We start from the raw sequence: 23,931 nt of genomic DNA, 5'->3' as shown, positions 1-23,931 counted from the left end.
GTCTGGTAGCTTAGGCTGGCCTCAGACTCACTGTGAGGCTCTGGCGGGCCTGGAACTCCTGATCTTTCTGCCTCTACTTCCTGACTGCAGGGATGACAGGCGTGTGCCGTCTGCAAGTTCACTTTTCTGTCTAGGCCTACTGTCTACTTGCTTTGACTTTTGCGCGTGAACAGGTGAGGTGCGAACTCTACTCCTCACACACGACAAGTGTTCCGGCCCCATTGCTGAAGTCTGTCTTGCCCTGCCCAACTCTCTTGGTGCTTTTAGACAGGCCCCGTATCAGTTTAGCACATCTGCCTGTGTGGATTTCAGGGTTCTAGCTTGTTCCGTTTCTCTTGCCATGCAACCTTTTGCCAGACACACATCTGAATTACTGTAGCTTTACTGTTGTCTAGAAATTAGGTAGTTTAAATCCCTAAAATTTGTTATTATTTTTGAAGTGATTTTAATTAGTGTATGATCCTTCCTTTCCAAATGTGTTTTTATAATCGCATGATCTTTTTTTTAAATCCTGCTTGGATTTTAACTAGGGTAGCATTGGGCAGGCAGGAAAATTCTAGTGATATTGAGACTTTCCATCACAGAACCTGGTTTGCCTCTCCATTTCTTTGCAGTGTCTTTGATGTTTCTTAGTCATACTTACAGCTTTTTCTCATACTAGTATGACAAGTTCTGTGTTAAATATATCCCCCAGTGTTTAATGTTCTGATACTAATGTGCTTTTTTAATCAATTCTGTTCCCACATGATACATAGAAACACAATTTAAAAATTTTTTTCTTGGAGCTGGGCATTGGTGGTGCATGTATGGAAAAGGGACCAGTCAAAGAAACACCCTGAGCAGAGCCAAAGAAACACAATTTGGTCCTGCAACCAGAGCCAAAGAAATGTACCCTGACCCTGAAACCAGTGCCAAAGGAACACACTTTGTCCCTGGAATCAGAGTCAGTGGAAGAAATGCACCCTGGCCCTAAAATTGGAGCCAAAAGGCTAAAAAGGACCAGAAAAAGAAACACACTTTGGCCCTGAAACCAGAGCCAAATCTGACCCTAATCCTGTGCAGAAAACTAGCCAATCCTGGAGCAGAGCTCTAGCCAATCTGAGCTCAGCAATAAAATTTGACAATCCCCATCCTGGAAGCCCTATACAAACCTTGTGTCTGTTCAGCTTGTTGCTGTTCCGGGCTACCAGGCTGTCCTCTGCCACTCTCCTGAATTCTTCCCTCCCAATAAACCCTTTGGATGAGCTTTGGGTGAAGATCTTTTGCAGTGGCAATGGAGCAGAGGCCACCCTAGGCAGAGCAGAGCGAGCAGACAGTGCAGAGCTGTAACACTTTTGTAGGGGAAACCTTCCCCTGGCAGAGCAGAATTGTTACACTCCGCTCTCCACTCTGGGAGCAGAGATGAACTGTTGCTACTTCGCCCAGGAAACCCCCTCCTGTGGAGGAGCAAAACTGCTACAACTGGCAAACATCCCCAGCTGAAGACCCTGTCCTGCCTGGACAGAGTGGACACACTGGGGAATACTTTCTCTGAGGCAAGGATGTAAGCTGCTATGCTTACTACAGCCTGTGGTAGTCCTTGGCTCTCGAGCCCCAGGATACCTTTCCACCTGAGCTGTGCAACACTCAGTATTCTTTGGCTCCTGAGCTCCAGGATACCTTTCCACCTGAGCTGTGTAACACTCAGTATTCTGTGCCAAATACCTGGCCCACCCTATCTGCCCAAAATACCAACAGCTCACGCCTTGAATCCCAGCACTCAGGAGGCAGAGGCAGGCAGATCTTTGAGTTGGAGGCCAGCCTGGTCTACAAAGGGACAACCTCCAAAGCAATACAGAGAAACCCTGTCTCGAAACCTCCCCCCCCCACCAAAAAAATTTACCTTGGATCATGTGACCCTGATGAATTCATCATTCTTCTTTGTCCTAGTAGCTCTTCATTTTTTCCCCCTTTTAAAATTTAAATTAGAAACAAGCTTGTTTTACATGTCAATCTCAGCTCCCTCTTCCTCCCCTTCTCCCCTGTCCCCCACCGACCCCCAATCCCATCTGCTTTCTGCTCCCCAGGGAGGGTGAGGCCTTCCATGGGGATCTTCAAAGTCTGTCATATCATCTGGAGCAGGGCCTAGGCTCCCCAATCCCCCTCCCCAATGTGTCTAGGCTGAGAGAGTATCCCTCTGTGTGCAGTGGGCTCCCAGAGTCCATTCGTGTACTACGGATAAATACTGATGCAACACCAGAGACCCCATAGACCACGCAGGCCTGCCCACTGACACCACGATCAGGGAGGGGGTCTGGGTGCGTCCTGTGCTGGTGCCCAGCTGTCAGTCTGGGGTTCATGAATAGTTCTTTCTTGATGCATCGTACTTTCTATGTTTGTGACTATTGGTTTGGGAGAGTTTTTAACAAATCAAGATCATTTTGTTTTTTTATTTCCATTTCCTGCCTTATTGCTGCAGCCTATGCCTCTCATACACTCTTGCATCACAGAAGGGATGTCAAGCAATTTGTCCCAGTCCCAGTGAGAAGGCAGTAAATGTTCACCATTAAATATGGAGACTAATGTTTTCTCAGATCACTTTTTATCAAACTGATGTATTTTTCTTTTTTCTTTGAGGCAGGGCCTCACTATGAAGCTCTGGCCATCCTGAACTCACTATCTAAAACAGGCTGGCTTCAAATTCACAGAGATCCACCTGGCTCTGCCTCCTGAGTGCTGGGATTAAATGTGTGCGCCACCACCATCCGGCTTGATTTTTGACTTTATTGTCATCAGAGAGCTGCCTAGCAGGATGGCTGGCTTCTGAAATTTGCTTAATCTTTTTGTGGCCCAGCACATGGTCTGTCTTAGTGGATGCTGCATGTGCAGGCCGGGCATGAGCTGCCATTGGGGAGCTCCCTTTGAATGTCATTTTAGCTCAGTGACTGTAGCATTGCTTGAGTCCTAAGCATCTGTTCTGGCTTTCCAATCATCTTCATAGTTATTGTGCAGACAGCGTGTGATAAGGACAGCCAAAGGGGCCAGGCTTCATAGGATATTTGAGAAGGGAGATCTTCGTCAGCTGTTGGGATTGGGTTGTTTTGCTATTGTTTTACTATGCTGTTTTTGTTTTGTGTGCGTGTGTGTCTGTGCGTGTGCGTGTGTGTCTGTGCGTGTGCGTGCGTGTGCGTGTGCGTGTGTGTGTGTGTGTGTGTGTGTGTGTGTGTGTGAGTGCTGAAGTTGGCAATAGGCATCTTCCTCAATTGCTTCCCACCTCATGCTTTTAGGCAAGGTCTCTCACTGAACCTAGAGCTCCCTAGTTGCCTCGACTGACTGACCAGTGAGCCCTACGGATCCTCCTGGGAACTGGAATTCTACAAGCGCAATGCCTTCCTTCCCCAGCCCCTTTGTGCTTCGTTGGTGTTCTTTTCTCAGGGTTGGGGTTATGTTTGGGCTTAGAGGTTAGGATTAAGGTTTGGGATGAGGGTTAGTGGTTAGGGACTAGGGTTAGGTTAGGGTTAGAGTTTGGGGTGAGGGTTAGGTTAGGATTAGTGATTGGAGTTAGGTGTTAGGGTTGGTGTTAGTTTGGTGTTAAGGTTAGGGTTAGCGTTAGGGATAGTTTTAGTGTTAGGGTTTTTAGTTATGGCTAGGGTTAGTCATTAGAGGTTAGGGTAAGGGGTTTGTGTTAGAGGTTAGGAGTGAGAGTTATGGCTTAGGGTCAGTTTAATGTGCCGCTGTGCTCTTGAGATAGGGTCTTTCTATGTAGACTGGGCTGGTCTTGAACCTGTGGTCATCCTGTCTCAGCCTCCTGAGTGTTTCCGTTGCAGACCTTCCTCCTCCTCCTCTGTGTCCTCATCCTCTTCTGCCTCCTTTTCTCCTTTAAATCAAGAGACATGGCAGCCACTGCTCCAAAGGGCAGGGCATGGTGACAGCAGGTAGCAGACACCTTAGTTAGCTGAGAAGCTCCAAAGCCTCTGTGTTGTCAGGCTGCTCATCAGAAGCCGTTCTGTCTGAAGCTGAGCAGCTGTGAGCAGAGGTCTCTGCCTGGGTCCAGACCTATGCTGTTGAGCCTGCAGAGGAGACTACCGCAAGGACTTGCTGCCAGCCAGGGCACCAGCCTCCACTGCAGAGGGCAAAAGGAGGCTCCGTAGCCAAGGACCATGAGGCCATGGAGTAAAATGACACCTCCTCCCCGATGGAAAGGCACCTGGGCGGGTGCTCTTGGAGGCCCTGAGACAGGGTGGGTGAACAGGTCACATCCTCACTAGATATGGGTCAGGCCACTTGTAGGTCACCGTATGTGAAGCCGTAAGATCCTAACTGCATGACGCATGAACCTGGGAAGTCTGGGTTTCCTGTCTTAGAGGGAGGAATTCCTGTCCTCGCTGTCTGTGAGGTGTTCATAGCTACAAAGGGTGCTCCGACGGCCCAGCGTCTCCTTAGAGGAGTGATGGGGACCTGGGCACGGAACAGGCTGCTGACACGTGGCGTAGAGTACCTCTCCACTCCCTGCCTTGCACAGGAACACGGCCTGTGGGGAGGGGGCATCGAAAGGAAAGCCACTCCTTGAGGCCTGGTCCCATGCCTGGCCAGGCAAGGTAGTAGTCAGTTGTCACCAGTGAGCTGAGGTGTGTCCTTTCACACCACTTATGTTAATAAGCGTCGAGTGGAGCTTCAGAGAGTAAAAGAGTCGCCCTATATCCTGTGGTCAGCAAACGCACGGGACCTGAATCCCAGCCCCTCCCTCTCTGGGCACCAGTGGGTCAGAACCACCTGTTCTGGCTCCTGTTTGGGTCAAGCCTCCCATACCCCAAGGGCAAGTTCAAGGTGGGTGGGGTGGGGTGGGGTGGGGGTGCTGCAAGGTCACTGGGTCAAAGGATGCAGGGCGAGGGAAAGAAGGGGCTGTCTCCCTTCTCTCTCGCTGGGCCTCCTTGATCGTCCAGAGAACGGTTTCCTCACATCCTGGGACAACCGGCCACCACTGGATTTTCTCTGTCACAGTCCTTGTTTGCTTCCTTGGAGCAGATCTGTGCGCATGTCTGTCGCGTGTGGACAGGCATGCAGGGGCAAATGCTCGTGTAACAGGTGGCTAGCCTCTTTGGGTTGCTGTCTTGTAGAGAACGGCTCCCACACTAAGCTGCATCCTAGCTTGCTCTCTGTTGCAGTGATAGAGACCACGACCAGCAGTAACCGGAGGAGGGGCCGGCTCACTGGGCTTAAATGTCTCAAGGTGCAGTGGGCCAGCAAGGGAACTCAAACAAGAGCAGGCGCAGGAACTTCAGAGAGAGCAGCTCACCGATCGCTGTGGGGGTGGCACCGTCCACAGCGATCTGGTCCCTCCCACATCCATTATAAATCAAGAAAATGGGCCAATCTGATGGAGGCAATACCTCAGGCTCCTTTTCCTCAGATGACACTAATTTGTGTCAAGATGACAAAAAAAAAAACAACAAAAAACAAAAAACAATAACAACCCCAACCAACCCCACAAATAAAAAATTCCAAGTTAACTAGCACAGCCTAGCACCCTCAGGCTACCGTCACTGTTAGAATGGGGTTCATAAGGCTGGCTGAGAACCTGCTAACCTAGCAGCCACAGCTGGGTAGTCACGCTGCCCTGCGAGAGGGGCTGGGCCACCCTGACCTCCCCTCACTGTCCTTCTCTACTTAAACAGATTCCCAGATGGCCCCTAGAGAAATGGCTGCTAGAGTCACGGAACACGTGTCCCAGCCTGTGGGGTCCTGAGGCTGGCAGAGCGGGCCACACGCCCCCACCCATCCCCCAGTTTGTCTCTGCCTGCTCAGTCCCCCTGGGGCTTCCAGCTCACGCTGCACTGTGGCTGCAGGGACACTTCAAAACCTGCTTCCTGGCTGTAGAGCGAACGTTTGAGTGACTGACCGGGGACCGCCTTTCTTCTCTCCAACGCCGAAGTCCACAAGAGGAATAGTAACAGCACCTACTGTGTGCTGGGATGTAACAGTGCATAAGGAATTTGGTATATGCTGGCTTGTGATTCTCACGACAGCTTCAGACTTGTCAAACTCCCAGGGCAGATGAGGAGTCAGGATTCAGGAGGGCTGTGGCTAGGTTATACCACGAGGAGGTGGTAAAGTAGCATCTTAACGTCTTCCCTGCCTCCAGACTCCAACGAGGGTGGGCCACACCTCTGGGTTCCTATCTTCCATGTCTATGTCTGGTCCTTTCTGCACACCCATCACCCCCATGAAGCCCTGGGTGGCCTGATGGGGTCCGGGCTGAGAGGAAACCTGGCTTCTGGGGAGCTGGGCAAAGCCCGCATGGGAGGACCAAGCGCTGCTCTCCAGGGGCCTCGGTCTCTTTGGTGACTGGCACCCTGCAGCCCCCTCCAGGCCTCTGGCAGCGGTCGGGGCCGTGGGCCAAGTCCTTGAGTCCTTGGCAGATGACCCACAGAGGATGCTGAGTAGAAGCAGATGTGTGGGCGTGTCTGGCTGTGGGCCCAGGAGAGCTCCACATCTGGAGTCCTGGGGCTTGGAGTGGGGGATACTCAGCTGGTGAGAGGGACTCGGGGTGGGCGGGACTCAGACACGCTCCCTCACTCAGATTGCACTGTTTCAGTGCTCTTGGCTTCAGAAAGAAACACTTCATTTTTCTCTTGGGTACACTGAAACTGGTTCTAAGCCAACAGTGCTTAGAGATCTGCATTTTTCACATGGGGAAACTGAGGCCTAGGGAGGAGCAGGGATGAGGACACGCTTTGGCAGGTGGGGTAACTGGAAGCCTTCAGCTTGACGTGACTGTGGCCATCTTGGTTACAGCCACCATTCTCTCTGCCAGGCGACCCTGAACCACACCCGGAACTCCGGGGGTCAGAAAAGATTGACATGACAGTCAGGCGGGCGAGCCGGGTGCCTGGACTGTCTCTCAGCTGAGGATGACTTGTTCGTGGCTTTAGTTTTAGGCAGGGCTGAGGGGCATCCTATTGACTGCTGCTTGTTTTTGTTCAGCTTCAAATGGAAACCTGTTTGTCCCACCGGGGTGTCCTTAGGGTCCTCCAGTCTTGCCGTTGCCAGCAGACCCCTCCATTCTAAGCGCTGGGCAGACAGCACGTCATGCAGCCTTGGGCCACCTTTCTTGTGCGCTCTCTCTCTCTCTCTCTCTCTCTCTCTCTCTCTCTCTCTCTCTCTCTCTCTCTCTCTCTCTGTGTGTGTGTGTGTAACGTGCGCTCATGTATATGCTTGCATATAGAGGCCAGAGGTCAACAGTTAATGCCTTCTTCAATATCTCCCCACACTAATCTTTGGGACAGTCTCTCACTGGATCTGGAGCACACAGATTGGCTAGACTGCCTGGCTAGCGAGCCCCAGGATCCTCCCTTCTCCTCCTCCCCCACACTGGGATTCCAGGTATACACCTCAGTGCCTGACTTTTACGTGGGTGTTGAGTGTGGCACTCAGGTCCTTGAGCTTGCATCCATACTTTGCTGGGCTCTCTCCTCTGTGCGTCTCCTCCAGCTGTCTATTTCCCTCACAGTGTGTACAGCCAGCCCTCTGAGGTAGGAAGGATGATGCTCTCTTTGGCTGAAGGGAATGAACAGCTCAGAGATGTCAAGTGACTTTCACAGAATGCACCGAGTCCACGAAGATATGCTGTGCACTGTAGTTTCCCGATCCTTAGTTCAGTGGTCACCTCCTCTGGAGACCTACTGCCCCCTGCCAACCCACATGGGGATTGCGGGCACGGCCTCCAACCCTGGGCCCTCTCCCATGTCTCTTGGGAGGACTAGAAAGGGAGACAAGGGCCAAAAGCTTTGCATTTGTCTCTGCTTCCTGTTAGGAGGGGCTGTTGACAGCTGGCGTCGCAGACCTCATCAGAGATCTGGAGTCTGCTGGCCTCTGTCTGGGTGCCTCACTGATGGGAGGCCCATCGCCTCCTCAGCTTCGCCCTCCCCAGACAGCAGTCACCTGAGAACACACCACGTCCACTGAGCCACTGAGATGGGGCCCCGAGCCCTGGTCAAGGCCCCTCCACATCTCAGGCTGTGTCCAGGCTTCTCCTCGGCTGGAAGGGCAGAGCAAACTCCAGGAATCACCCAGTCCCATCCTCTTACCTGGTCCCTGAGGCCCAAGAGTGTTGCCAGCAGGGGCTGTGAAATACCTGCAGCGGGCACCCCCTCCTCTCTGTCCCAGATGATGTGGTGGTTTTGAAAGACAACGGCCCCCAAAGGGAGTGGCAGGATTAGGAGCTGTGGCCATGTTGGAGTAGGTGTGGTCTTGTTGGAGGAAGTGTGTCGCTGTGGAGGCCGGCTTTGAGGTCTCATATATGCTCAAGCCATGCACAGTGAGACAACTACTTCCTGTTGCCCACAGGTCATGATGTAGGACTCTCAGCTCCTTCTCCAGCACCATGTCTGCCCGCATGCTGCCATGTCCCACCGTCTTGGCCTGCCTAGGAGCAGAGAGTAAGCCGAGAACAGGCAGGTAAACATTTATTCCCTGTGTGTGCTTGGATGGGACGTCACTGGCTTCTTTGAGTCCTTGCTGACTTTCCCACAGGAATGAGCTGTAACACCCCCCTCCCAGCTCCTTTGTTAGGGCATTTTATCCCATCAAAGAAAGACACAGAGCCACTCAAAACTAACTTTAAAAGCTGCCATAAGACCAAAGGATAAGTTGGCATGAATCTTGAAGAGAAAAACACAAGGCTGGGGGACTTCCGGTCAGTGGCAGGCCCCAGTCTCCTCCAACTCTGCCCCCTGCCCTGTCTTCCTTCTTCTGGCTTCAGGACCAGCCCCTGTTAGCTGAGGTCTCTCTCTCTTGTTCAGGGACTGAGGGAAGTGACTGTGTGGCCGTGTGGTGGACAAACCAAACTTCCTGTGATGCCCAGGCCTTCTGCACCAAACTGCACCCTTCTCACTGACCGGTGAGACTCAGAAAACGGGGTCCCAGCTCACTCTGCTGCCCCAGACTCCGCGGCTGGTAGTTAGCGCTGTTACCATGGCCCTCACCTTCTCACACCAGCAAGTATCAGAATCTACTTTTGTGAAGAATGTAGGTGAAGCCTGTGTGACCCACACTCTCAGGCAGCACGCTCACACTCTGTAGGGTCGGGGAGCTCTCAAGCAAACCCTGGGCAGGTACCCAAGGACACAAGAGCCCCAGGCTTGGGCGGGGACACTAGTTGCAACTTCCCAGGTGGATTCTGGGATCGTACTTGGCTCCCACAGGCAGTGAGTGTTGGAGCATGGCTGGCACAACCCTCTTCCACCTGTGACCACTATGGTTTGGAAGGCAGCAGGCAACCTGAGACAGTCTTCTAAGGGGCATAGCTGGCAAAAGCAGACTTCCTCCTGCTCCGCCTGAGAAAGCTAACATTAGCCTTTGGGGCTCGCTGCACTCGGGAAGAACATATCTGCAAGGTCCGTAGGGAGGCCAGTGTTGGTGAACAGGGTATTCATTAATTTGGAAATAACCACAAGGATTTCTCACTCACTACAAGGGCAATGCAGTCTGGGCAGCCAGCGTCTTCCCAAGCCTCAGGCTGGGCCTTGTTGGAAGGACAGACTGACTGCCTATGCTGCCTTTGCTGGAAATGTGGGCTTGAAACTGATCCAGGAGCCTGTCCCATGGGGTGTTCTGCAGGCTGTCTGCCTGGATTCTTCAAGGGATTTGATTCCCTCAGGAGCAGAGTTGGGGAGATACGACATGCAGCATGTTCGATCAGACACAAGGTACGTGCAGAGGCAGGTGGGGGGCGTGAACATGGATCCTCTGTGGAAGGACACTGGCTCTCTTCTCGGCACTCCTGTGGGGTTGGGCAGGAGGATGTCGTCCCTGCTCATGGATGCTCGAGCTTGAGGGGCTGGCCAAGGATTTGGGCCATCGTGGTACAGAAGGCATGGATGGCAGCAGGAGCTTGAGCATCGGGTCACGACACCTCCAAGTCAGGAAGAAGAGTTGCAGATGCTGGTGGTCAGGCACTCCAGTCCAGGAAGAGTGCTGTCCACATTTAGGATGTTTCCCCACCTCTGGTAGCCTAGCTGAGGTGATCTGTGATAGTCCTGCTGGGGGCTAAGCTAATTTAGATAACCCCTCTTGGGTGTGCCTGGAGGCTTGCCTCCAGGGTGAGTCCAGATTTTGTTAAAGTGACAATCAACATTAACTGTATGGCAGGAAAAAGTGTTTCCAGCAGCCTCCTCCAGCCTCCATCTCTGAGTCTTGGTAGTCGTAACCCCCCACCCCACCCCGGGCTTGGCGCAGAATTGCAGCTCTCACACCCTGCCCATGCCCTGGCTTACTGCCTCTGCCTGGGCGTCTCTGTATCATCAGTGGCTAATCCCCTTCATCACACTCCGCTAGGGGAAACAGGTTCGCAGGCTAGGTACCCGAGAGACATGTCATTAACATTTAGGAAGTGTGTCAGAGGGGCTTAGCCCCTTCTATGCCTCGGTTTCCTTACGTGTAAAGTAGGGAGAGCAGTAGTATGTACTTCACAGTGCTGTCTTGGGGATGGAATGCAATTTGGACCATCTGGGCAGAGAGTGAGTACGCGTTCAACAAGTGCTAACCACTTGTTTTGTTTCAGGGTTAGTCGCTTTGGGACACTCGGCTGTGCAAGAGCCAGCCCCAAGTGCAGCCTCTGAGGCGTCTCTGAGAGGCCACGTCACGGTGGTAGACGGCCATCGCTATTCCGTCCTTCTCCCAGGTGTCCTCCTCTGGTGCATGAATGATCATACCAAGAAACTACCAAGAGCTCGGACATGGCTGCCAGGTGTGTAACTGCCGGGGCTCAGCGCTTCAGGCTGTCCCCTGCCCTGGCCTGCAGGGTAGCATGTAGGCTCTCCCCAGCCCCTTGGGGCTCTGCACTAAGTGAGAGTTTGACCTTCTCCATGAACAATCTTGTGGACATAGGAGCTAGCATGTTTCTAGTGTTCACAGAGGTAAGGCAGGGCTGCCCTGGTCCAGGGAAACATCTCTGTGGAATGTTTGTTTACATGAAGGTTAGTACTTTCTGAGTGTCTCTGGCCTCCAGCCAATGGATGCCCTCTGCTCCTCTCCTCAAAGGCTGCTGAAATGCCTCCTCATTTCTCTAAAGAGATGGTCTTGTCATCGCCATCTGCCCCACGACGCCCAGTCGTTGTCTTAGTCCATACACCGAACTGAAACCGTCTTATTGGATCCTATCCTGGGGAAGTTGGGTCCGGGCTTTACCACAGCCAACATTGCTCGGCCTCCAGCCCCAGTTTCTGGGACATCTGACAGGCAGCTTGTTTGAAAGGGAGCCAGGTATGAAGGACAGCGCCGGCAAGGGCCTGAAAGCTGAAGCTGCAGCCCAGCATTGCTTCCCGGGTTCTCCTGGGCTGAAGCGCTAACAGCTTTGTATTCCCCTGCCTCGGGCCTTGGCACAAGTTCATGCCCCTGTCTTCACCTGGAAACTCTTGTACAGCCACGACACCTCAGTCTAAACACAGAATCATCATGTTCAATGCACTGTATGTCTCCCTAGGAGCGAATGCCTTCCTTAATTACCTACTGTCGGGGCTCTGAGTGCCGTGAAGGAATCTGGCTGGCTTGGTGAAGGAATGGGTGGGTGACCCGAGCAGATCTGCCTAGCATAGAGTCCAGCTCCCTGGTTCTGGGAGAGGGTGGCTTTGTCCAGCCCACTCCTACCAGGAGCTGCAGAGGGCCCCTCTTTCTTCTGAGGGGTTAGGCTCCTTGGCAGGGTTAAGCAGCCTTGACTCGGCCCTGTGCTGTCCCCTGGTGTCCAGTTGTGAAACGACATGTGATGGAGTAGCCTTCCTAAGAGGAAGAATGGTCCTAGGGATTGACAAATAAAGTTTAAATGTGTTGTCTTGGTGGATAATTAGCACATACTGAATTTTGAAGCACTGTGCAAGGGTCTAGAACTTCTTTAATAAGCAGCCCTCATGGAGCCAACATTCAGGCTGTTCTGGATGGGGGTGGGGGAGGGGAGACAGCAAGCGATTGAACAGACACACACACGATTGCAGGCTGCCAGGGTAACACCAGCTGGTGCTTTGGCAGGTCAGTTGCTAATTTACATCTCTGTGATCAAAGATGTGTGGCCTGACTTGGACCCAGTGGTGACGATTATGGCTAACACCTATCTCAGAGCCAGGCTCTGTTTTTACCCTCATGACCACTGTTCCTACATTTCTCAGATAGAAAGCAAATGCAGAGAGGCCAGGACACTCTTTAATATCACTCAGACACATGGCCTGTCTTCTGAAGATGCTAAGTTTGAACCCCCACAGCTGCAGGCACGGCGGCCACAGACCCCGTGTCCCCCTCTCCTGTCCCACAGACCCCATGTCCCCCTCTCCTGTCCCAGCAGGCTCAGAGGAGCCATTCATGATGTCCTTTTTCCCTGTTGCTGTGATTGGATGCTCTGAGAGAAGCAACTTTAAGGAGGAAAGACTAGTTCTGGCTCAAAGCTCCAGGTAGAGTCCAGTGTGCCTGGGGACGTCAAGGAAGCAGGGGCTTGACGTGGCTGGTCACATCCTGCCCTTGGTCAGGGACAGAGAGCAGCATCCTGCTGGGCTCCCATCCTCACATGCACAGTTTGGATCCCAGTCGGGGAGTGGTGCTACCAATGGTAGGTGGTCTTCCGACCTCGGTAGCACACGCAGAGGCCTCTCCCAGACGATTCTAGATTCTCCCAGGTTGACAGTTTGACAGTCAGTATCATCCTCTTTCTAATCCAAGAGACTTGAACTAGGGAGAACAAAGGAGAAGGCGTTGTGGAAGGCCCGTGTCCTCGGAAAGCCCGATGGACTGGCTGTGAGAGCGTCAGCCTTGCGGGCTCTGAGGCAGTGGGATCCCTGGACGGGAGGTGTTCAGAGGAGGACAGACTGAAGGGGGCATAGGGGTTTAGTGGGACCCGAAGCTGCAGCTTGGTGGCCCTGACTGATTCCTCCAGCCGCCATCCACGTCCTCACAGCCCTCGAAGGGTGGCCAGGCCATGCTTCTGCCTCCAACCTTCGTCTTCCTCCTGCTCAAAGGTCACCAGAAGGCCTGGGTAGCCCCCGATCATCGTGCAAAGCAGGCGGCCCACACCCCTCTGTGCACCGGGCTTCTCTGCACATATCCTTGTGGGTGGCTCAGTGGGGCTGAGTGCTCAAGGTCACCAGAGGGTAGGGATGGAGTGAGCACCTGCAGACCATATCCTACCCAGTTTTGAGTGACAGCTCCTGAGACAAATGTCAAGAAGGCAGAGTGTTGGGCAGAGACAGCAGTGTACACACACAGCAATATACACACAAATGTAGTACATGTTCACACACCTGTAAACACAGGTGTGAACATACAGCACACACACTCATATGCACAACATGTTTGTGTGTACACACTTACAGACATGCTTGAAGTGCACCTGATCAAACTATGTTCATGCATCCATGACCCCACATGAACGTGTACACACAGAGAGAGTACATACATATACTACATGAAAACATACTAACACATATATGTCCACATACATATGAGTCATGCTTCATACAGCCTAAGCTGACCTCAAGCTTGCCACGTAGTGGAGGATAACTGTGACCTTCTGATTCTCCTGCTTTCTCCTTCTGGGTGCTGGAATTAAGGCATGCATCACACCCTGCCCCCCTGGCTTACACAGTTCTGGAGATGAAACCCAGGGCCTCGTGCATGTTGGGCAAACTCTCTCCCTGCTGAGGTATAGGTCCAGCCTGCATGTATACGTACTTCTAAAACATGACTCCCAGCCCCTCCCTTGCTGGGGTGATGACCTAGCTGCTCAGGCCTGGTGTAGGAACTGGCTGGACTGTGACCGTGGACAGCCGGGGTCCAGATTGCCTGTGGAGGAACAGCTGCACAGGAGACTCCATTGAGCCTCTGCTGACACCTTGTGGCCATGTTCCAGATGGCACTAGTCTCTGTCACTGAGCTCCTGAGAAAGTTGTAGCTTCTCTTGAACCTGCACAGTCCTGGGACAGGCCTCATGGGGGTTTTGTCAAACACCATGGGAGCAAGTTCACACTCCTACACCCACAAACCCTTTTCCTCCGTCAAACTGCCACCGGGTCTCTGTTTCATTGCCTGCTGACTGGCGAGCTCCTGTGGCAGACTTGACTGTGGCCATCCGGGCGTCTGGAACTACCCTGATCTTTGGTGTAGATGGGTGTTCTGAGAATGTGGAGTGGGCAGGTGAATTGGTGGCAGGCAGAGAAAATGGGTTTCCTTGTCTCAGGAAACCCTTCCGGCCTGAGAACCTCGTACACTGGGGATAAAGTAACACCAAGGACGTGGAGGACTTTGTGGGAGGTGGTGACTAAGGTCTTGTGTGTGTGGCTACACTGGAAGCTGCTGCCAATTGGACGGTGTTGCCAGGCCTGAGGGGACAGCCTCCTGGGGGTGGTGCACTACCCAGGCTCGTCCAAAGCAGGGAAAAGGTTCCTTCTCTACAATGCCAGGCCACATGGAGCCAGTCTTGAGTGCCACCTTTATTAAGAGATGCCCAGAGCACACAACAAACTAAAATCTTAGGCATTTCCAGAGATGATTAACCCACCCATGCCTTCATTGCAGGATGGTATTATCGGGGATGGGTGAAGAGCCGGAGATAAGGCCTTAGGGGCCGCCATCATGGTGGGCTGTCTCTTTCTTGCCCTGGTCCCTTCCTGTCTCCCCCACATTCTCTGCCTCCTGGCAGCCATGATGTGAGTTCTGCTACACCCTCCTTGCTGTGAGGTACTGAACCCCCAAAACCATGAGCCCAAATGAACAATCCCTCCCTTAATCCCTCTCTATTGTGTGGGAATCAAGATTCACTAGACTCAGCACAGACTAAGTGAAGTTTATTCCGAGAGAATGCACTCACCCAAGAGGTGCGAGGCTGCCTCAGGATCCTCCCAGGCTGTTCCCTGTGACCCCACCAGCAGCAAGAGGCACACACTCTGGGGTCCTCGCCCCAGATCTAGCTAGGCCTGTCTTCTGTCATGACCTCCGGCCTGAGCCGCTGCCCCTTGAACTTTATTTGGTTTCCTGAGCATCCAATAATCGCCACTGACCTCTCCACCTTGCTGCAGCTGCTCGTCGGGTGACGTCGCTTTCCCTTCCTCACCGGGAAGAGACGACTGATGCCAGGTTCAGGTGCACAGCTTCTGCGAGCATTCCCTGATGTCCCCTAGATGTATGAGAGCCCCCTTCTCCTGTGCTCACCTCCCCACTCATCTGACACGTGTCGCACAAACCTTTAGGGCCCGACTGCCTTCCAGACAGCCCTCGTGAGGACAGGTCTGCGGAGGGTGACTTTATCACTCCGCAGTAGGCACACAATCCTACCAGCAAGTCTCCAAGCAGTAGTCACCAAGCCTTGGTGTAGTTCTGGTGACAGGGGTGATGCACATGGGTGATCTGGGGAAAACTTGGACCTGACCTTGGGAGGACGGGCTGAGAAATGTGTGGGTAGGGTTGCTGGTGCGCATGTGACCCAACTGAGCCTTTCTGGGCTCTTCTTTTCTGTTGGTTGCTTTCCAAGCTGCCTTCCTAAGTCTGCTTTAGAAATTCACAAAACCGTCTGCAGAACCCATCCTTCTAAAGCCAGACCCCTCTGCTCATGGGACTGGATGCAAAAATCATCACCTACTCTAGCGCCTGAAAGGTACCTGGTCAAGGAGGAGGCAGGTGAGGGGTGGGGATGAGGGGGAGCAAGTGAGCAGGGAGGAGCAGCACCAGGTTAAAAACAAAACAAAACACAAACCTGTTTCTCAGCCAGCCTGCTCTGGGCCCCCAGGTTGATGTGGAAGCCGCCGAATGTGTGTATTTGTGGCGTCTTAAGTAGGTCAGATATTTCTGTCGCTAATTATTACTGGGAAAAGCTACGTCGGGAGCTTGCCGCAGGGGGAGAGTATTGGAGCAGCATGGATCTTCAGAACCTCAGGCCCGTCCTCCACGAAGGCCTGGTGACAGCAAGGACAGAGCCAGGGGAATGCCGTGCAAGTCCCAAGGGGTGTGGGACAGGAAAGTCTGGAAGGAAATAGGGAGCCCCCCACAGGGTCCTGTCCCTTGTCTGCCTTACTTTCTCACTGGGCTCTATCTTCAGTTTGTGTGTAAATTCTGGCTCCTGAGCTCCTGAGTGGAAGATGATCTTTTGGGGACCAGGGACCCTTGTGACACAGGGTCACTCCCTGTGGAAGGTAAATACCCACCAGAATCAGCTGGGGAGTGGGAGAAACATTTCTGACGTTAATGTCAGGCAGCTTGTGAGACAGCTCAGTGAGTACAGGTGCTTGCTGCAGAGGTCAGTGAAGATTGACTCCCTTGACCCACACGGTGGAACCGGAGGACCGATTCCCATAATGTGTCCTCTGACCTCTACATAGTTCACAGGACACCTGAGCACCCGTACCCACAGCCACACTTGAACACATACGCAAAATAAATAAAAAATGCAATAAAAAATCAGGTGGAAAATTTCGCTGTCCATGGATCAGAGTCACTCAGTGCCTAAATATTTACAGAGGACTGAGTGTGCGTTGGTCATTGTGCCAAGAGGTTGGACAGATGGACCCACTCAACGTGGCTTATTCTCCTCTCTTCCTTTCTTTATTGAGGGGGAGGGGTCTCACTATGCTGCCAGGTTGAGTTTGAATTTATACCCTATTCCACCTTGGTCTCCCCTGTGCTGGAATTTTAAGCAGGCACCACTGAGGAGCTGTCAATAATTCCTTAAATGTCCCTCTTGGTGAAGCTCAGAAGGCGAAATCTCTGGCCCAAAGTTATACAGACAGTCAGCAGCAGACTTGGATGAGACTTCATCTTGGGTCTAGGGATGCAACTCAGTTGGTAGAGACTGAGGGCTCCGTCCTCAGCCCCTCACAAACCCTACTGGTGGCACAACCTGTCGTCCCAGCACTTGGATGGTAGAGGTAGGAGGACAAGAAGCTCAAGGTTACCCTTCATTATATAGCAAGTCCAAGGCCAGCTGCTGATCCAACAGAATCCAGTCAGACTCCAAGCCAGCCTCTTAATAATGCTGGGTTAGGCCCCACAGCTGTACTGAGCGAGCAGCTAAGAATGCAAACACACCCACTCCCCTCCTAAGACAAGGCATTCCTCTAATTAGTTTTCTTGTACAGGCTCTGAGACTTGTCAATTCTTTATGCAAAGTTATGCAGAATATGTAAATCCGAGGAGGCTCTGGTTGTTTGTCACCAGTGGGGCCACAGAGAGTCTCAGATCTGAGGGGCAAAGCTTCCAGGTGGCCTGGGCATAGGGTGGGTGTCAGGTTCCTATCCACAGTGTCACTGGCTTTAAAGTCCCTGTGAGAACTGTGCCCCAGAGCTGGAGTGCAAAGGCTCCTGGGAAGTGGACAGAGCTGACTTCAGATGCCTGCACAGGCATGGATCTATTTGTTTGGAAGTTCTTGGCTTTGATTCTCAGGAACATGAACTCTCAAATGCAGAGTAGGTGAGCTGGTCTCATGAGTGTTAAGTTCCTGCGATAACCACAGTGTTCAGATTTTTGTTTGTGTGCAGGCTTCTGGAAAGTACTGCCCTCTCGTTTTCTCCACTGTTTCTTTTGTGGCTTTGCTTGTTTTCTTGAGCTCACTGTGTTGCCAAGGCTGTCTTCAAGCTCCTAAGTGCTGGCAGCCTGGCTGCTGTCCCAGTGACTGGGACCGCATCTGCACGACACTGCACTGGACTGGCCCTTCAGTGACCTCTGTCCCACACACCTCTTACAGTCAGAACCCCGACACTCCATGTTGGTTCTCTAGGGAGTGTTCTGGCCTTCTAGAACCTGCCATGCCTTCTCCTGACTCCTGTGTCTTCTACCTGCTACTCCTACAATCTAGCCCTCCCTTCAGCTCTGACCCTCTTCTTCCCTCAAGGGTTAATTCTTCGTTCATCGGCTCCACCGCCTACTCCAGGCCAGCTGGGGCTTCCTTCATCCTGAACGTTCCTGACTATGCCTATCAGCTGGCTACTTGCCTGCTTTCCACAGGAAGAGTGAGGATGTCCCCCAGGGACTGGGACCTGTCTTCTCCATGTTCTCCAAAGCTTGTAGCACTGGGCCGCCATGGTTCAACCATTCCTAATTAACAGTGAGGAATGAATAAGTGAGAATGAGTGTTCCCACCCTCAGTCAGAAATGACCCCCAAAGCAGCTGAGTTCCCCACTCAGTTTGTGACTTTAGACTAAAAATAGGTACAAGGACACCAAGCTCCTCACGCGCCCTAATATACATTTTAATTTTTAATAACTTGAGAAATCAGTGACTATACCTGTGGGAAAATGATGAGGAGTCAGCCACATAAATTAATGGAAAGTATGTGTTCACAGTATCTAACTGTATTAAGTGTGAATAATAATTAATTATAGATTCTGCACGCAGCCGTGGCCTAGAGAATTCTCTAAGCCGATGGGAAAGAATTTAAAAAGTCATCCATCACCCCTGTGCTCCACCCCAGGCCATAACATAACAAGCAATAGCCAAAGAATTTTCCATAATTTATGAAAACCAGTATCTTGCAGAAAAAAGAGCTGGTATTAGGAGCATAATTGCTTGGAAAAAAGAGCTAGGGCCAACTGTGGTTTAAGTATTTGAATCATCTGCTTACCCTCCTTATTTCCCTTGCATTCACTTATCCGTCCATCCATCCATCCATCCATCCATCCATCCATCCATCCGTCCATCCATTTCCATCTGTCCATCCATCTCCACCCGTCCATCCATCCATCCATCCGTCCATCCATTTCCATCTGTCCATCCATCTCCACCCGTCCATCCATCCATCCATCCGTCCATCCATTTCCATCTGTCCATCCATCTCCACACGTCCATCCATCTCCCTCTGTCCATCCATCTTCATCTGTCCATCCATCCATCTGTCCATCTCCATCCATCCATCCATCTGTCCATCCATCTCCATCTGTCCATCCATCTCCATCCATCCATCTGTCCATCTCCATCCATCCATCCGTCTGTCCGTCTATCTATCTGTCCATCCATTCCCTCACTCACCACATGCCCTGGGGTGTGTGGAGAGGTGAATAGTGAGAAGCACATGGCCGCACGAACTCTAAGTGCATCAGTACCTATTTGGATTTAAATCAAAGTTTATCAGAAGCCTGTGGGGTATTAATCAAGTTGTTTAACCTTTCCGCGCCCCACTTTTCTGAATGGTGATAACCTTACCCTGAGTGGTAGGTTTCATGTGGAGGGTGAATACAGCACTCTTGAAGTGCTTATCATGGCTGTCTAAACACTCAGCAGATGCTACCCTTAGCTGTGGCTGAGTGCTGTGTGGGTGTTACTTAAGACAGACCAAATTCCTGCCCTTGAAAGAGCTGTTGACTATTACAGGGCAGACAGCAAGCATAGCCAATGCCACAAACAACCCGTGCCACTCATGCAGAGGACCGCAGCACTGTCCTAGGGAATAGGTCAGGCAGCTCCAGGCAGAGGACCGCAGCACTGTCCTAGGGAATAGGTCAGGCAGCTCCAGGCAGCTGAAGGTCCACAGAGCTGCTCAGGTGACAAGTTGGTGGAAGAAGCTTTCAGATCCTGGCTCCGTGGTCTGCATTCTACCCAGACGCCCTTCGCATGTGTATGTGTGTTCGAGGATGTGGAGGCCAGAGGCCAGCCTTAGTGCTGTTCCTTGGGGTCTACTCACTTTGTTTTTTGGAGGCAGGGCCTCTCAGTGGGACCTGATTAGCTCAGGCTGACTGGCCAATGAGTTTCAGGGATGTGGTACTAGGAGTCTGCACAAACACTCCAGTTTCTCTCTCTCTCTCTCTCTCTCTCTCTCTCTCTCTCTCTCTCTCTCTCTCTCTCGCTGTGATTCCTGAGAACATGTTACCAGCAAAGCTGTCTCTCTAGGCCCTGCTTTGACTTTCTAAAGGAAGGACCCATCACACCAGATGTTAAGACACCCACAGAGCCCACACACTAAGCACGTGATGGGACACAGAAGGGAGCTGGAAGGGAACCTCAGGAGGAGGTCCATAGAGACTCTGAGCTGGGCGGACGAACCATAGCAAGAGTGGAGGTCAGGGCCCTGGTCAGGGAAGATGAAGGGAGGGAAGAAAACCCCTCTCTGCCTCCCTCTCACCAGCTGGATCAACTCAGAACGCAGCAGCACTAGAGTCCTACAGAGAACCAAGGGAGGCGGGGAGGTCGCCTGACTCAGGAGTGATGGGTAGGGCTGAGAAAACAGAGGCAAGAGGGAGGGCTCTCCCGCAGAGGAAAACAGAAAGCAGGCGAGCAAGGGTGAAGTCAGGAAGAGGAGCAGCAAACGGTTAGCGTGCACATTCTGCAAAGAACTCCCACAAAGCAGCAGTGATGCTCTGTGCAAACTGGTGGAGGAAGACGTCCAAGAACCCGGAAGCACACGAGATGTGTGGGCGTGTCAGAGAGTCGAGGCTCGGGCTAGGGAGGCTCACTGGACTGAGTGTTGGATCCTGGCACCCAAGTGAAAGCTGGGTGTGGTGGTGTGTGCCTATAACCCAGTGCCAATGGGGCAGAGACAGGGTGGGTGGGGGGGTCCAGACGTTGCCGACCAGTGAGTTTATCCTAAATGAGGAGATTGTCTCAAAAATAATGTGGCAAACCTTAGAGGAAGACGTCTAACATCTACCTCTGGCTTCTCCATGTGAGTGAAGATGTACCCCACATATCACACACATACAAGCACACGCACATACACACGCATGCACACATGCAGGCAAGCCAATGCGTGCAAAAGAAACCCTGCTACTCCTTCCCAGTCTGGATGGCAGCAGCCAGAAAGACAAGTGAACCCAAGGATGCAGGGAAAGGGCCGCTCTGACCGCGCCCTGCACGCGGGGGCTAATCTCTAGAATGCCTAGTGTGGGCACCACAGCCTCAAACTCTGCCTGTGGCATACGCCAGGGCATGTAAAAGGAAGGTTCTCCCTCAAGACCCTGGCCAGCTACCTACTGCCTGCAGAACGAGCTGACGGGTGGGACAGCTCCCACCTGGAAGGGGCACTCTTGCTTGCCTGTAGGGTGCTGGCCTTTCAAAAGCTGTCTGAGAAAGGAATTTGGCATTTCTTCCCAACTGTCCTAACACTGTTGCTGTGATAAACAACATGACCAAAAACAGCTTGGGGAGGAAAGTGCTTATCTCACAGTTTACAGTCCGTGGTGGTTGAGGGAAGTTGGGGCAGGAACTCAATCAAGGCAGGAAGTTGTAGCAGAAATCATGGAGGAATATTCACTGCTTACTGGCTTGATCCCAAGCTCACATTCAGTTACATTTCTTGTGTAGAATGCCTAAGAATGCCACTGTCCAAAGTAGGCTGGGCTCTCCTACCTCAATCATCAGTCAATAAACGTCCCACAGACATCCCTACGGATCACTATAATGGAGGCAATTCTTCAACTGAGTTCCTCTTTCTAAGTGTGTCAAGTTGATAGTGAAGATTAGCCATCACAGCGACTCAGCGAGGCCCGTCCTGGACACTCATCCCAAGCCACCTCACACAGGGTGAAAAGGAGTCTGCTAGAACTATTATGGCAGTGTTTGTGGGTACCAGAGGTTTGGAGGCCACTTAGATGTCCTTCACTGGGGAGATGCAGGAGCAAGCGTGGGGCGTTCTGGTGAATTCCGTACAGTTAGAGGCAGCTATGACATACCACCGCATACTCCTGGTACTGATCAATATAATAAAAAGTGGAAGACAGGGCTACTTCCTAGAATTAATCCACATTAATTAAAACACACAGAAGCAGAATAACACAGCATGTTTTGTAAGGATTCATACATATTTAAGGACATGCAGTAAATCCGTTAGTGTGGATGATTGTGGGGAAGAAGTGGGGTAAGGAATAAAGGGGGAAATCAGGAAAGAAGGAAGGGAGTCTGTGGAGAGCATCTTGCACAGTGTGGGGGCAGGACACTATGGGGAGGTGTGGGCCTTGCTTTGCCTTAGTCTGATAGAAACAAAAAGACAACAAAGCCAAGAAAGAAAGAAAAAATTTACCCAACATTGGAAGTCATTCTGGTTAGAATCTAAAATGGGCCCCCATCCTAGAGTGACATTTTGAACACTCGGTCCCCATTTGATGCCATTTTGGGAACTCTAAGAAGCATTGGGAAGTAGGGCCTGGCTAGTGTCAGGAGATCCTCTGGCATGGGCCTTTACGTTTATATACAACCTCTCTGCCTCTAGATCCACCATAACATGGAGAGCATCTGCCACAGCCTGCTGCAGCCTGAGCTACTCTGCTGTGCCCTCCTTGTTAGGAAGGCCTGGTGGCCAGTCAATCTGTGCTCCCTCAGGTGTTTCTGACAGGTTCCTGTGGTCCTAGTGCCGCAAAGGTAAGCTGTGGAGGTCATCTTTCCTCCTCCCAGCTGGGACGATGGTTCTCTGCCTGGGAAATGAGGGCTGGGGGGCAGCTGCACAGACTTCGAGTGCCTGCCGCCTGCTTTTTCTCCACTTACAAACAGCTGGACAAGCCGAGCATCTGCTGGACTGACTTTCTATTTTCCTGCACACACGGTGTCATTGGCCAGGTGGGAGGGAAGACAGTCTATGAGGCACCCTGGCCCTCCTCCTTTGACCATGACTTCAGAAACAGTGCTCCCCAAGGAGTTAGACTCTCAAGGGAAGGGAGAGAGCTCATACCTGCCAGAGAAGGAGTGTGGCTTCTGGGAATACATTTTACACAGCTCTGACACATTGTTAGCTCAACTAACAAGAGAGACTGGAGCTGGGACAATGGCTCAAGGATGGGTGGATCACACCTTGACCGTGTCCAATTAATTATGCACATCTCTTGTCCCCTGTTTGCACTTGGACCTCATATCAGAGCCCTGAAGATGGACATTGGGGAGGGGGGTCATCAGGATTGTTTGTTTCTCTTCCTGATATGGCCGCAAGGAACACATATCCTTTCTGTGTTGTCTGTTTAGTTGGCCTGTTCAGAAGGGGCTGCCGTGGCACCTGCTCTGACCATAGTGACTGGTTAAAGACAACAGTGTGACCCCCATCAGCCTGGGAGGGGACAATAATGAGATCCAAGAAAGCAAGCACTAGGAGTATGGCCTCTTTTTGTCAAGAAGTTGAGTGATCTTGGCCAATGACTTTTCCTTCCTGGGCCACAGTTTCCCACTGGGTGCTTTTTAATGGAAGACACTGGCTTCGTTTCTCTTCCCAGCTTCTCTGGTTCCTTCCAGGTGCACAGTCAGCCTCAACGCCCGTCCCGTGATAAGGGTTATGAAGCCCAGAGTTTCAGGCGACAGAACGTGCTTGAGGAGGCAGTCAAGTGCTGGGGTGACTGGTGGTTCAGCTGAGAACAGCTGTCTCCAGCATCCTAGCTTCCCATGTGCTCAGCCCACATGTGCTCCCATTCCTGCCTCCTCAGCTTTGGAGCTGGACTCACACGCCACTTCCTTGAAGATGCTGGTCACTCTGAGCTCCCCATCCGGCCTGGGTGGAAATGCTCAGCTGCTCCTGCTTCTTCAATGTATGTCTTTTCACAGCCTCGTAGTGACCAGAGGCAAGGACTACCCATGACTCCCTTCTCCCTGGCCCTGCCCAGTGGGTAGTGGCGGTTGAACACATTGAAGAATGGGAGATGAGCAAGTGACTGAGTGAATTTGCATCCTTGGTGGGGGTCACACATCCTGTGTCATTCTGGGATGACAAATGAGCTTCTTGGAAGGCATGGTGCCCTTTCAGGGGCAGTGAGTGCAGTGAGTGCAGTGATTGAGTGCAGTGAGTGCAGTGAGTGCAGTAAGTGCAGTGAACACCATAAGTGTAGAGTGTGCAGTGAGCGCAGTGAGTGCAGTGAGTGAGTGCAGTGAATGAGTGCAGTGAATGAGTGCAGTGAATGAGTGCAGTGAACACCATAAGTGTAGAGTGTGCAGTGAGTGCAGTGAGTGCAGTGAGTGCAGTGATTGAGTGCAGTGAGTGCAGTAAGTGCAGTGAACACCATAAGTGTAGAGTGTGCAGTGAG

At 52.1% G+C, this 23,931-nt stretch overlaps 1 long non-coding RNA gene across 1 annotated transcript; it reads left to right on the top strand.

Annotated features, from left to right (window-relative positions):
* The first annotated feature begins 15,487 nt into the window (after window positions 1-15,487).
* On the top strand, window positions 15,488-23,558 carry LOC121144136. Its single transcript, XR_005881440.1, has 3 exons — window positions 15,488-15,607; window positions 22,143-22,291; window positions 23,150-23,558. It is a non-coding gene; the product is annotated as an uncharacterized LOC121144136 (long non-coding RNA).
* The last annotated feature ends 373 nt before the right edge of the window (window positions 23,559-23,931 follow it).

This window comes from Mesocricetus auratus, unplaced genomic scaffold (assembly GCF_017639785.1).
Source record: "Mesocricetus auratus isolate SY011 unplaced genomic scaffold, BCM_Maur_2.0 Super-Scaffold_100014, whole genome shotgun sequence".
NCBI lineage: Eukaryota > Metazoa > Chordata > Mammalia > Rodentia > Cricetidae > Mesocricetus > Mesocricetus auratus.
This window is presented reverse-complemented; position numbering and strand designations above follow the sequence as displayed.